This window comes from Eurypyga helias, unplaced genomic scaffold, assembly GCF_000690775.1.
Source record: "Eurypyga helias isolate BGI_N326 unplaced genomic scaffold, ASM69077v1 scaffold5863, whole genome shotgun sequence".
NCBI classification, from domain to species: Eukaryota; Metazoa; Chordata; class Aves; order Eurypygiformes; family Eurypygidae; genus Eurypyga; species Eurypyga helias.
The window spans coordinates 156,316-171,906 of NW_010241735.1; positions in this window are offsets into that span (position 1 = coordinate 156,316).

Below are 15,591 nucleotides of genomic sequence, written 5' to 3' on the forward strand. Positions count from 1 at the left end.
AGAAGGCATTGGACCAGGTGTTAACTATGTGCAGATTGGATGCAGTGTTCTGTGAACTTCACGCTGTATTAAAGGCACAGACATGCCCAGTTGGAGCAATAAGCCTTTGTTTGCTTTGGCAGGGCTTGCAGCTCCCCGGGGCCAATGCCATAAAGAGGTTTCTGTTAGAAGCCGCAGTGCTCATTGTAGAAAAATTGCCCCTCAAAAAATTAGCATGGTACAATGAAGGATGCATAATGTTACGCAAATGACAGCTGCTTAGCTGAAACAATAGCTAGGAGATGGCATTTGCCAGGGTGCACATCTCATGTAAATTAACTTACTAACTGTTTCAGGAAAAATAAAAGAAGTGAAGCCTGAACCTGTACGACCACTTCACGGATCCATCCTGGGGGCACAGAAGAACTGCAAGCTCCCACTGATATCAAAGAAAGTTGGACCGGGCCCTCAGCCTCTGCCCCTCAGATGCTGCCAGGAGCCAAGGGGCAGGGGCTGCCAGCAGCAAAGTTTGCCTATGAGGGCAGAACAAAGCCCTGGAATCTGCTTTACAGGTGGAAATCCAGAGTCATTTTCCCCAAAGCAGCAAACCTGCAGCTGCTGAGCCAGCACTGAAAGGAGACCACCAGAGCCCCCACCCACAGCAGAGAGCAGAGCCCACCATGGAGTCGCATGTGGGCTTCGTCCCACACTCCGCTTGGCCCACCTTGGGGAACCCGAGCTCCCCTAAGGCTGCAGCTCTAATCTCGCTCACTCAGGGGATGGGTGGAATTTCCCCTGATTTACAGCCACAAGGGAAAGGGCCCAGCAGAGCCAAAATGCTGTGAGGGGGATCAGAATCAGTGCCTAGGCCTTTGTGTCCCCTGCGCAGCAGAAGGGACATTGTCCTTGTTCAACCGATTAGAAATACTAATCATTGACATCAAAATCTAGCCTTGGAGTGCAGGCTGAACCAGAAAAGGCTATGCAGCACAATAAAAAAAAAAATAAAAACCACAAAAAAAAAAACAACCCAAACACACCAACAGCATTAAGGTGAAGAAAAAAAAAAGGGAGGGGGACGCAATCTGCTCTGGGTTGAGTTATATTAGTTTTTGGATCTTCAGATCTAGAAATGCCTTTTTTTATTTTGAGCATCTTGGTGGAAAATAAATTCACAAGAATGTACAGTGTAATATAGGCAACAGAAACAAAGTCATATGCTCAATTTAATGCTAACACATAATTTTATTTAATTTTAATAGATTTGTGGAGGTAGGTGTCAACCAGATGTGTCAACAGAAATAAGCAAGATTCAACCCCAAAACCCGGGGCTGCACAAAACATGTTGAAAGCTGAGAGTAAAGCAACCAATCATTTGTCATTTGTAAGGGAGGAGAACAATCACTTAATATAGAGGAGCTGGATGGGGGAAGGAGGAGAGCATGGAGCACTGGTTTGATTTACATAGGAGTTTGCCTTCATAGTGCAAGGATTAACACAGCCCCTACTGAAAAGGCGGGAGAACTCTAAAAGCAAACAAGGTGGTGTTTGGGCTTTTTTTTTTTTTTTCTTCTCCTTCAGAGAGGGCCCCGTGATATTGCAACTGTTGCTCATCACATTAGCAGTGTGGGAACAGGAAAAAACCCATAGCATGAAGCGGGGGAGAGGGGAGGAGGGCTCAGGGTGTGGGGGAGGGGACCATCAGTTGACAGCAAAGAGAAGCAATTAAAACCTAAAATAAGAGGTGGTTGTGAAATGGTCTTTGCATTAGGACACAGCCAACAAAAATGTTTACTTTGTAACAGAACTACTATGGTCTGAATAATAAATCAAGACCAAGTAATTACTCATCACTTATTTGGAGATGGAAAAAAAGGGATGACGCCAAGGAGGCAGGGCTCAGCCCAGCCGAGCCCTAACAGCCACGTTGGGAATTAATGCGGCTGCTACTGCTGGAATTGGGGAATTGCATTTGCATAATGCAGATCCACAGGTCTAGCCCCAAGCCTCCAGATAATGTCCAGTTGGGAGTAACAGGAAGCCAATGTGGCTGGATCAGTATAATAAAACCTGTTTCAGAGGCTTCATCTGGGATTATGGGCTCCAAATTTTAAGGTGAGTCTTCTAAACGATAATAGTGTTCGAGGGCAGCATATTTTCTGTGGAGCCATTCCAAAACACACCATAGAACACGCTTGGTGCGATATAAAAAGTGAAATTAAATTTGTTTAGCTAATACAGAAGCTATGATTAAAGCACAAAGATGATGTTTTAAAGTTCTTCGTAAATAAGACCAAAAACGTTACACTTTGGGGACCAAAAGATTTTGAAACAAACCAACCAGCCAAACCTCTCAGATTGGTTGACACCATGAAAATTAGCAGCAACCATCAATAAATGATAAAGAGCCATGTGCTAAGAAAACTCCTTTTGGACAATTTCAGCCATAGGTTGCCATACCAACAAGCTTAAAACAAGGGAACCGAAGTAACTCCATTATGGATCTCAGTCTGCTAATATGTACCATCCTACAACCTGGTCTTCTGTTTTCCAAACGCTGTTTATGGGTCTTGATTTAAATTATCTTGAATCTTAACCCATCTTCATCTGTGCATCATTTTGTGCAATTTCAAACACAGAATTTCTGTGTTTGTGTTGTAGAGAATGTTTTATGCAATTTATATCTATTAATCCAGTCAATGGACATTCAGCTGTACTTTATAGTACTAAGATATTAGTAAATATGTTTATACAGTCATAACTGCAACCAGCCATTCCTTTGGAGTGTTCTGGGCTACACATAAGAGCAGGCTGCAGATTAGTTTCATGGTAGACCCATAACACAAGCTTTGAGCACAGGAATACCAGGAACATCCACAACACATCCTGTCACAATGGGATAACTATGTCAACCTATTCATAGACTTGCCTTACTGCATCTTAAAAGTTGACTGTCTCTGTTGTCCTTTTAGAAATATTTTTTAGAAGTTCAAATTTTATTGATGAGAAATCTTTGATTTCCCTCTTAACCAGATTCGTGACCAACTTAATGTTTTGCTTTGCTGCCAACACTGTTCTTGGAATTAATTTTTTCCCCCCACCTTTATTATTTACCCACGTGATTTGTTTATAGACAGCAATTATGCCCATTCTCTGCCTTCATTTTACTGAAAGAGCCAAATTTTTTTCAGCTCCACTCATAAAATAGATTCTCATTTTCCCAGTCCTCTATGCTAACCTTTCTTTGAAGCTGCTCCAGTAAACCACACTGTTGAATATGGGTGACTAAAAGTTACATCTTATTTTGTGTATACAAAGCCTTATTTACAAGCATTAAGAGCTCACACATCTACTGTAAATAGTTTGCCTGCACTCTATTTGCCTTTTTCGTGGCTGAATCACAAGGTAGCTCACACAATGATCCTCTGTTCGACTGCTATGCCCTGGAGTAGTAATTGTACACACTGACAGTACAATTATGATGACTTCTCTTAGTTTCTGGTTGATAAGCTCACAGTTTACAGCAAGAACTGATGCTGGTGATCCTGAAGTCATTATCTCACCCTTTATACCACACAACATTAAATCCCTGGTCATTCAAAATCTAGGCTGTCCAAGGTGCTTCATGCATCTATGGCTTCAGCATTGCTGACACCAACATATCTCACTGGCTCACAGTTTTGGTTTGGGTTTTTTTTTTTCCCCCTGCAATCCTTGGTTCATCTCCCTGGAACCAACAATGATGTTTTCTTCCCTGTACTAGTTTCTTGTCTGCTTTACAATACCAAACACTACTAGCTTCTCCTTAACTAATACTTTCTTACCTAGCACCGCATGAAATGCTTCACTGAAAAAACAAATACGTTAGATCTAGCACAGTTGGCTTGCCTAAAAGATCAGTTATCACATCAAAGAACACTGTAGGATTAGTCTGGCATGATCATCTTTTGTTAGAACTACACTACATTTTTATCACATTCTCCACTTACTATCTTGTCTAATAACACTTACCCTCATAATTTGTTCCAAAGAACTGCATACTTCTCAGGCAAGACTAACAAGTTCATAGTTGCCTGGATAATTTTTCCACATTTCCTTATGTCTATGGATAATACATTTGTTATTCCACAGTCACAACACCCGCTTGACAAATGCATTAAAAATCCTCACTGCTGGAATTCCACTGTGCACTGCCAGATGTTTCAATGTTTTTTGGAATGCAGACTATCTGCTACCTGTATCTTGAGTGCATTAAGTTCTTCAGTCATACTTCCACCTCAGATGTGCCAATTTTCACTCTACACACTCATCCTCGTTAGACATCTTGGTTTCACCTTCACACTCCAAATTATCATCTTTATTTGAAAACTAGACGCAACATATCATCTTTCTTATTGGAAGACTACAAACTTCTTGATTGCGTCACTGCTGAGCAGCCTCGTTTCCTTGTTCCTGGTTCTCTTTTATTTGTATGGCTAAAGAAAGTTTTACCATTTAACTTCCCTTGCAAGGGCACAGTCATCTTGAATGCTGGGAGTTTTGAAAGCAATACAGGGGGTCAAGAAACTTTTCAGCAATCTGTTTTATTAATCTATATGTTGACTGAGCAGCAGGACTTTCAGGTTTGGCAAGACATGTGGAAGAAAAAGGGATTTATAATACATTACAAAATCAGAAAAATACTGCCAACTCTCCAAAACTGTGCATCTACTCTGTAGAATGAAGATGAAAATTTAGGTATTTAAAAGGGCATTAAAAAAATCTAATGAATATTGCATATAAAAAGGATTCATTACTGAACTAATCTGGGTGCAGCCAAGATCCAAATCATCATTAGAATCATATTTTCTCTCTTGAAATAATGCTTTGACAGCATGCACATATGCTCACAAGCACTGTGAGCTTGCAGGAAGCAAAGTAATCTGTGAGGGAGGTAGCTTAAGGTCGACTCCCTTAATGTACAACAAGTTATTGTATCATTCCTTGGGGAAATACGAGGTAAATTTATATCTGTGAATGCAGGTCATTTCTGCTTCTGAGGGTAAGGGTGATACGGGTTACCCCACCCCATCTACCTCTTCCCCTACACCTCCAAGGATTGTCATGTGAACTACCAAGCCTCAGTTTTATTATGTCAATGAAAAAATTCCCTGAATGATAGGGGAAAGGATTTTTGAGAACATCAAGTAATACTAGTTGACCATTCAAACTACCTGTACAAAATTTGTCTTCTTTTACAATCCAGGATCAAGTTTTCAGTATACTGCAGCATCTGGTGTCTTCTGGGAAAGTGCTGGACTTTTCCTGTCTTAGCCTAACCAGAATCAAGACTTTGCTCAAAAGACACTTCATGAAGATTAGACCTTGGGTTTGGCCTGAGATTTCTCAAAAAATTCTGTGCGCTGTTTATTAGCATCTTTGTTCCATGCTACCTGAACAGGACACAAGCAAATGTAGGACTATAAGACAAAGCTACAGTCTGGTAGGAGGTTCCACACAAGCCCACTTGACACAGCTTTGACATATCCATTATAATATGACATAAGAACTAAGGTTTCCCACTTAAGGGAAAAGGGAATGTTTGATCCCAGTATTCTTAGAAACAGAAAGCATGTGGGTTTGATGTCTTTCTGAAAGCAACCAGAATTGTTGGGAGCGTGAGCCTTTGGGACAGGAGCAGGGAAGAAGAAAGCAGCTGTTCCCCTTACCTTCCCACTCCTGAGGCAGAAAAGTGAATTGCTGTACTCCAGCCTCAAGGATCACAATTATGAATCAAGGACTTTGATGGCGATATTCCAAAATAAGAACCAGCCATTTTCAGACTCAACATTTCTCAGCAACTTGGACACAGTCCAATTATTCTAATTGAAGAAGTCAACATCTGTGGTCACCACATCCGGGTCATTCCTTGCAAGGGTTTTGGCACTGATGCATTAAGACATGTATGGGTTGCCCCTCATCTTTTACTCCCACCTTCCCTCCCACCGTAGGTGGAGAGCCCTCACTGAGACAGCCAGGCTTCCTGCAGACTCTGGACTGTGCCACAGCACTGTGGAAACTACTAAACAGTAAGTAAGGGGAGCCTTGTGAGGACTCCATTTTAAGTGAATTACACCATGGTCATTTCAGTAAACATCCAGTTTCTGGATGCTTTCCTCACCCTCCAGCATCCTGGCTATGCATCTCAGCCTGGAATGCCAAATTTGAGCATGTTCGTCTGAACATGTTAAGGAATATGACAGCCTCAATCGGATCACAACATTACTGAAGAATGAGGTACTTCAACATGAAAATACTACAAGGGTGAGATCACCTTTTCAGTCATTTCAGCATGGTCCTGCCAAATTGTGTGCCAGGCAGCTGTGAAAACCCTAGGACCTTTCTGTATTTTCGGTCTTACCTACCCTCTAGTTAGAACAGCATCAGATCATGTGAGTTACAGGAGGGTTATGCCCAGGCACCCATCATCAATATTCTGCTTCATCTGTGTTGAGTTGGCTTGTATAGACACGCCCCAAGTTCAATATAACCACCATTAGTAATCGAATGGAAGTTGTGAGAAGTAAACATAACAGTAATTACTTCTGCCTTGATGTGATCACAGACATGGTTAGATTCCCAGCTGTACTGGAAAAGTTAAACCAAGATACCGGGTAAGTGTGCAAGTGGCTCGCTGCAAGCAAGTGCCTCTATGCAGCTGCAGTCATGCTTTGGACAACACCTTACATGCTGACTCAAAGCATCAAACTGGCCAGATTGTATTATATGTAAAAAAACCATTTTGTGTTATTTTCTAAGAAAATCCTTCAGAATGGCCAGCAATGTCTTGATATCAGCACACCAGGATTTCTAGCTCAGGCAATGACTGAAGTACAGTCAAGGCTTCCTTTCAATCCTATTTTCTGATTTACTTCAGAACATTTACACTTTGTTTGCTTGATTTCATGCCCAAGGTAAAGTGGTCTGGAAAGTCCGTGGAAGATCTGTTCAGCCATTTGAGAATTATGGGAGAGCAAGGAAAACGTTGTTCAATTAAAAGAGCTAAAGCTGATTTGCTCACTAATAACAAAAAAGAGCAGAAGAGAGGGGGAAACCCTCCAAGCTCTCCGTGTCTCAGCTGCCAAAGAAAACTCACATGGTGGGGGAGGAAGGAAAAAAAGAACGCATGTAAGCAGTTGTGGGGGGAAGTCACATGAATAACCTGAGGAAATCATATCCTGAGTGTTTACAGTATTAAGAGAGCTGCCTGCCCTTCCTTTCCAGCCTTGGAGAAGCTGCTGATAGAATGCATGAAAGACTGCAATATCATTGATATACACACAGTCCTAACTTGCAAACTCCAGGATCAGAAGCAGTTTTTCCAGCATAGAAGTACTGCTGAAGTTCTTGAGAAAAGGTGGATTCCATCACTCCTTGTCCTGTGCATTTGTTATGTCTCTATACACTGCAGTTGTCCAACATAAGAGCACAAGGACAGTCATTGCTACCATAGTGGTGAGAGTTGAAAAAACAGGAGTTAAGAGAAGAAGAAAATACATTTTTAGTATTAGGGCATGAAAAATATTTACATGTGCTATGCTAAAAGGTCTGTTAACTAAGCACTAAGACATCTCATTCACTGTCAAAGAATTTGAAATAAAAAGAATTATTGTATATGAAATGGAAATTATTGTGTGGGGGGGAGACTTATCAGCACATCTGAGGCTCAAATTTCTGAGCTCCGGGTTGATGAACAGGGGTCATGACAGGGCTTTAAGTTATGTCCACTGCTTCCTTCAGAACGTGAAAATTAAAACAAGCTATACACTGCAAATAACCAGCACTTGTCGGTAATTGCTGCAGTGCTGGTGCATCTGGAGATACCTGAATGACATCTCTCTTCACTACCAAAAAGTAACTGCATCTTCATTTTGACTAACAGAATTTTAAAAACCATCATACCAGGTGCCTTATATTTGGAAAATCTTGAAAGCTTTTAGATGTACAAACACCCTTCCCACCGCTCTTGGCTTATCTTTTATTTACCCTACTGGGTATACAACAATTGATGCTTCTTCAAAGCAAGGACTTCCCAGCTGATTAGCTGTGCTGAGCTGGCTAAGCTTATTAAAGGTGATTAATGCATTCAAGTATTCCCCCCCACCCCCCCCACTCGTTAGTTCAATTTCTTGCTCATTATGCTACTGGTCTTTTTATATTAAAACAGACCACCTGGATAGCAGAGAACTTCATAATCTCAGTCCAACAAGATCAACACCTGTTGTACATGTAATTAATCATAAGGCACTGCACGGCTGTATTCAGTTAAAAAGCTAAGATTATCTAACAACAGAAGCAATACACCACGTTAGCAATCAGCTCTCAAATCCTTAAAATGCAGTTTAAAAAAAATCAGAAGTGAGTCAGTACAAAGGGGCTCATAATTATTCTCTCTCCATATTTAGGAGTCCATATGGCATTTGTGACGTATAAAAGTCAGCATACAATTTTCTGATGAAAAATTCAGTTCTAAAAAAATTCACATTCTCCTCAAGGCTGAGAAAAATCAAGTGGTCTTTCTGTCAATGACATTTTCACTCTACATGAAGAAATCAAAGAAAGGTTTTGGATATTACATTACAAAAAGAACCCAGAGGTTCAATATACTTTACTAGTCTGAACATGGATTGAGAACCACAAAGTCCAATCATATCTGCATCTTTAACTCACTGTGTGGTTTGGCAAGTAGCTTAACTACTTTGTGTTTCTTCATCTGTACAATGTGGGAAAAAATACTTACTAACTTGATTGGAATTTTGCAGGATTTAATGTATGTAACATGCTTCCAAATACTAAAGCTTCATATGAGTATTATCAGCTTAGCTATGGTGCATTAAAATGGAAAGAATGCTCTTTTTTATAGTGAAAAAAATATATGTATCTCTGATCCACAAGGAGGAGATTCACTGTAAAAGATAAGACCAGGAAAATGTTATGCATGTTTTTTTTAAAAAGTTACAACAGTACCATATATATACAATACAAATAGGAGCCCTATAAACACCAGCAAATGAACAAAGCACCTTCTGTAATTACACACACACACACACAAAGCATTACTAATCCTAAAGCTCAGGCCATCAGCCTAATATATTTTTAAATGCATCTGCCTGAATTTTCATACTGGAAGCTTCAATATAGTCTTAAGCCAAATTGAATGAAGAACAACAAAAGGCAAATTAGAAACCTAGATCTTATTAGCACTGTAAAGGTAGTTGAGACTGACCAAAACTACATGCACTCGACAGTTAGGGGTGGGTACTGGATTGTCAACTCAGCTGAATGCAAAGATGATGCAGTAGCAGCTGATAATGCATTTTTCCTAGAGAGCTACAGGTACTTTAAGTATCAGGAGTATTGTAGGGTTTATTACAACCTTCAGCCGAGCAAGTGCAGAAGGATTTGTACCAAGGTTACTGGCTCCTTTATAGCTAACATCACACAGGTCTAAGCACCTGCATGACTTAAGTTCAAAAGTGTGGCTTGTTGAATGTGAAGCCCACGCTGCCAAGTTTAACAACCCTAAGTGAAAAGTCATTCAGACTCACTCGGACCATATTTAGTGGAGATCTAAAGAAAAGTCTCAAGACAAAAATAGTCTGCATCTCCTTGTTTGATTGCTCACATCCATGCCCCCATCTTGTCCATTTTCTGATTTCCAAGTTCTTCACTCTTGATAATTACTTTTCCTCCAGTAGCTGCTGATCAAGATTTTGTTTTGCCACCAATACAAGAGAACAAATAGACCCAAACTATCTTAAAAAAACCCCACATAATATATGTATGGATCCACTGTGATTTTTTTGCCTCCTTTCATTTTTACTTTGTGTCTGTATTTTCTGTTCAAGAATGTTAAAGATCCACAAATACACACTAGTCTAAAAGCAAGTAGCTGGCTATGTAGCTGATTTCAGGTGGCTTGATTCCTCTCCTCCAGACTGAGAGAAAGCCTTTAGGTCATAGAATAGTGTAAGACATATATCATACAAGCTGAGGCAGGCAGAAGGTCCCACCCATTCTTCCTGAACAATTCTCATTGTTATCACCTGCTCGGCACTGAGCTGCAACCAGCTCATTACCACCTCTGCCAAGAGCTGGGGAAGCAAAGGAACCACTGAACACGGGTCCAATGAGAAGACGATTAGAGATACAAGTACCAACCAAGCTTCAGCGATACTGCAACCCACATCATTTTCATAACCTTCCATCTTGGATGCAGGGAAGGGACGGAGAAACTTGCAGTCAGCCTTCAGGATTTACACATAGCAAGACTAAATTCCATCCTTTCCGTATCCTCCTGTTAAAAATTAGGAAAAAACCCTCCTAATTAATGAAATCAGCGAAGACCCTAGTGCAGATAGAGTGAAGACAGCTTCTGAGGATCACGTTGTGCCAGACACTCGTAGCAAAGATCACACGTGCAGACATACTCACTCCTAAACTTGGACTGATGCGACGAGTGTCTGGGAATCTAGACAATGCACATCAGTTTCTGCAGATGTCTCACTTGTAATCTTAAACAAAACCATATCAGAAACCTTGAGGTGTTTAATTTGTAGTTGCAAATTTCAGCTTTGCCACTCTTGGCAAGTTATGGCTACGCTGCCAGTGCTGTCTGCTTAATTCAGTCTACTACTAGTTCAGTACAAACTCACGCTCCTGTGTGAGAAATATGTAACATGAAAGTGGCTGTATTACCATACTCCTCTGGCCTGCCTAGGGCTTTTCCAGCTCTGGAAGATCAAAAATAATATTAACATTCAACTCCCACGTTCTGAGATTATTCTTCTTTTTTACAAATATACATTGTCACTCGGCAGGTAATTTTCTAACCTTCCTGGATATTGTCTCTCACCTCCACAGTATTTCCACCTCCAAGGGACTTCAGCCCCCCAGTCACCTTTGACTGTAGGTATTGCCGAGCATACCAGGAAGCGTGGGTGGACCATGTGCAGATAATACTCAGTTCTGGAGGGAAGCATTAGCAATTCATATGCAACAATGAATCAATTGCTCTCCAAACTCCTCCTGGTGACACCAAACAATACATTTGTGATACACTACATTATTTGCCTATATTTTCAAAATACTATTGCAATGTTACATATAATAAGTGTGTTGATGCAGGAGAGGGATATGCTATTTGAAGTGTTTCAAAGAGATATGCTTTTGGTTTGGGTTTTCTTTGGTTTTGGTCAGTTTTTGTTGGGTTTTTTTGGTTGTGTTTTTGGGTGTTTTTGTTGTTGTTTATGTGGGGGTTTTGGTGGTGTTTTTGGGGGGTTTTTTGGGTGTTTTTTCATTTGTTTTTTTACAGATTGAACAAAAATTGTTTAGTATTTTTCTGCATCTTTTCTCAGACAGATTTTCTCTGTTACTGGTAAACAACGGGACAGACAAGGGGAAAAGAAGAAAGATCTGCAAACTACTTCTACATTTTCTACAGAAGTTTAATTTAGAAAATTTCCAGCAAAGAGTTTATATTATTTTACTAGTTCCAATTAAAAAACAAACTGTAAAAAAAGTCTTCCTTTAAAAGAGAAATTTTTGGAAGAATAACTGCTTAATCATACTGTCCAAGCCAGAAACTGGTATTTACTCCCTACCTCTGGATAACTCATTCCCACCCTTTGCTTTCAAATTTGATATGGTATTTGCCTTCGTTCCTTAAACTTCTCTAAAACAGAAAAGAGAATCCACAGAAATTTTTCCTTTCTGTCAACTAGCCTAAAGGCTCTCTCCCAATTACCATCTCATCTAACCTTGCCATTGAACAACTCCCACCTGCCATTCACAAAACACACCAGCTCCTGTTTTCACACACCTGAAGCTACAAGAATCTTCTCCCAAGCTGCAGGTTGAATGCCAGGCAAAATGATGTGGTTGTAGTGATGCAATTGCTTGTACTGATGGATTTCAGAGGGGAACAGCAAAGACATAGATCACCTTACACCTGGGGAACATGGCTCCAAACCAGACTTGGAGGCAAGGGCAGTGCTGCCAGCCCTGCTGACTTGGCCATCACTGTGTGAGCTGCCAGCCGCCACAGTTGCCATTATGGCCTGGGAATTCAGCAGAGACCTCAAGGACTGAGCTACTCCTTCATTTTACAGATGGTTCATTAATTGGGTGGAAGAACATAAGAGCACTTGGAGAGCAATAGGAAGAGGCAAGGGGCAGGAGAATTAGACTAAAGTTGTTTGGCAGCAGCTTCCAGATGAACTAAAAATCACACACAGCAAAAATAGCAAGGGTGTATTTGCCAGCTGAGAGTGGCCACCTGCCAAGTTTGAGGTCTTAAAAATTAACTGCTTTTGAACTATACAAGAACAACAACAACAAAGATCTCTTCTTTAAGCTCAAAAGATTTTTCATGCCTATCTAAGCTACTAATAAGAAAAAAGGAGGAAAGAAAGAGACAATATCTTCAGGCTGAGAATCAGAAGTGTCAAGCCCTAAGCAATATGTTTGATTATATATTAATATTAAGGGCTTAATTACACTAAACAAGAATGAAGCATCCATTTCAGCTTCCCTGATAAATAATTCACACACTTATACATACAGCAACCTAAGAAGTTCTTACATATCCCTACTCAAACTATTGATTAAAAGCAGTTTTTAGGCAGATCCTCTCAGGTCCAAAGCCACCAAGTATCAATGAGAATATCCCCCCAACAATTTGATATCTGAAAACCCCATTGGAAATCAGCCCTCACAAAGCTTCACATTTGCCAGTTTGTGAGTAGTGATTATTAAACATTTCTATTTAAAGCCAGAAGGTACCCATACAATATACAGTGCCTTGCTTCCAAAGAATAAGGGGCTCAAAAGCTGAGACCTCTTTTCATTGTAAGAAATTGCAGACTCACACAGGAATTCCAGAAGCAGCATAGGAACCAGGAACTGGGCTTATGTCTCCATTTACCCCCACTTAATTTTTTTTTTTTTTAAGTACACAATACTACTATATATATATCTCTTTATATCAGAATCACCATATTATGTATATATATGCACCCCTCAGAAGCCTAAACTTCAGATAATAGTTATTATAAATGCTCAATTTGAGGCAGTGTGACTTGAAATATGGAAGCCTACTGAAAATTTCCATCATTAGATATTTTTCACTGTACTCACACATATACATACATCCATTATATACACATAAGAAATTTTAATATCTTGAATTGCTGACCCAATATGAGAATTACTATCAGCTTCTCTTATAAAGGACATTGCAGAACCCTTTCCGTTTCCACTTTCAGTAAGTTTTTCAAGCATTCAAGACAACATTTTGGATGCTCAGCTGTGATTACTTTGCTAAAATGTAATGCTACATACATTAACGAGTTTAATTCTTGGAATGCAAAAATGGTTTCTCTTTCTTTTAGCCATAATTTGACAGTGAGAATTGCGAATTTACCTCCCTGCCAAAATAAGTTTACCTCCTAACCAAACAGGGCGTTTCTTCTGCAGAAAACCATGAATGACTAAACTATGAAAAACGAAAGTTGGCAGGTAACCTTTCTGAACTTATGTGCTTCCTGACCCTGCCAGACAGAGTTAATCTGGGTCAATATGCAAGTGGGAGAGGAAGGAACGGATGGAATGCTTCCAGAAGTGCAGTCTCCTTTCCCCACAGCCAGCAGTGAAGCAGTGTTCCTGCAACACATTTTTGAAGATCACTGTGTTGGAGCTGTTTACGATAGTCAACTATTTCATTTTTAACTTTCATGAGCCCAGAGATGCAGTCACGAATGCCCAAGCCAGCTTCCACTCTGCCTGGATTTCTCTAGCACGCAGTCAATATTCTGCTCAAAAATGATGTGCATGTTGCAACTACACGACCTACCCAAGTACTGGCTGCATTTCAAAACTAAGCAACAGGAGCCATCTCAAAAACCCAATAACGTGAAGTTTTGGCAATCCTTGACAGCTTCTGCTATTGGACTGCTCTTGAATGCAAGGTTCCTGGATCATTCTCTGGAGAAGAGGGTGGATCAACTCTGGAAGTAAAACCTTTCCTTTCCTCTAACCTCTTCCCCTTGTTACAGCATGCTCAGGGTGTCTTCTCCTTTACTGTTTAAATTGAGATATATATTCCTTGAATATCTACTTCACAAACACACATGGCTTTTCAGCACGTCCCTGCCTCCCCCAGCTCCGACACTCACTTCATCACAAGCACGACACAGAAGTTTAAGGCAAGAGTACATTAAGCATGCGGTGGGGACAAGAGGCACAACCTGAATCTGGCAAGTGGGATGGAAACTTGTTCCTGTGATTCTTTTTCCCCCAGCTGTGAAGAGCTTCATCCCAGTAAGCTTCCAGAGCCTCTCAGAAATAGGATAGGGTTGTCCAGCACTGAGAAGTCAAAGGAACATTTTGGTTTCCCAGATAAGTGACTTGACCCAAGCTGTCCACCATCACAGACTCTGTCAGTTGATTTGGTTGCCTTTTTAATTACGTATTTGCTGTGGAAAAGTAAACCAAACCTTTGTTCACACACATCTCTGGTCCTATCACATCAGAGCACTTCTCTCTTCCCCTGTGCTTACCTAAGCTGCAAGCTATAAGTTCATAAATGTCTTTTGTTCAGGGTTGTACATCCTTGAGATCTCAGTATCTCCCAACAGTATAAACACCTACTGAAATTAATGAGATGGTTTGGAAGTTGCCTGTGAGAAAGCTGAAGTCTCACCAATTAAAACTTGCAGAACTGGGACTGTGGTGAGTTATGACCAGTGTGGAAGCTGCCACTACTTGCAATGCAACCTTCTTTCATTAATGTAAATGCATACATTTGAAATGTAAGTTTTATTACCAGGAGAAATTGCATAAGCAGAATATTTCACTCTTATTTACTGCCTCAACTGAAACTACCTAAAGTAGTGACAACTCTTTTAAAGCAAGTCAGCATCTAGAGAAGTATCATACCTTTGTCCAACAATAAAATACACATTACAAGAGAATTAAATAACATGAGGAGATATGTTACAGAGAGGATTATAATCCTCTGTCCACTATTCTCTCTCAAAGAGTGTTTCCATGTACCTACTAGCCAAAGACTTCAAATTACTGTAGTAACTCAGAGGTCAACATCTCCAAGGCTTGGCCACCTCAAAGTTTAACCTTCTAAAAAAGCACCAACACACTTCTTGTCTTAACCAAGTCCCTGGATATCCAAACTTGTTATAAACACTACATGGATCAACCCTGGCTAAACACAGTTGTGAGCTGGACTTGGGATAAGTCCCAGTTATTTCCCCCACAACTTCATTCCTGGGTAGCATGAAAGAGATACACATATATCAACTTAAGCTTGGTTGTGCAAATATGGTGACTGTCAGTTCAGCGGTTCCTAGAGTTGTTTTACAAGATAAGTTTGGTTGGTTTTTTTTTCCCCCGTCCCCACAGCCACTTCCCACACAAATATTCTAAGACAATCTACCTTTGTGACAGGGGATCAGCCACTCAGAAGTGGCATATAGCAAGTAGTTCATTCCAGGAGAGGTGACAACAAGAGGGACCACAGCATAACACTTGCATACAACTTCATAGATGCCTTGGATG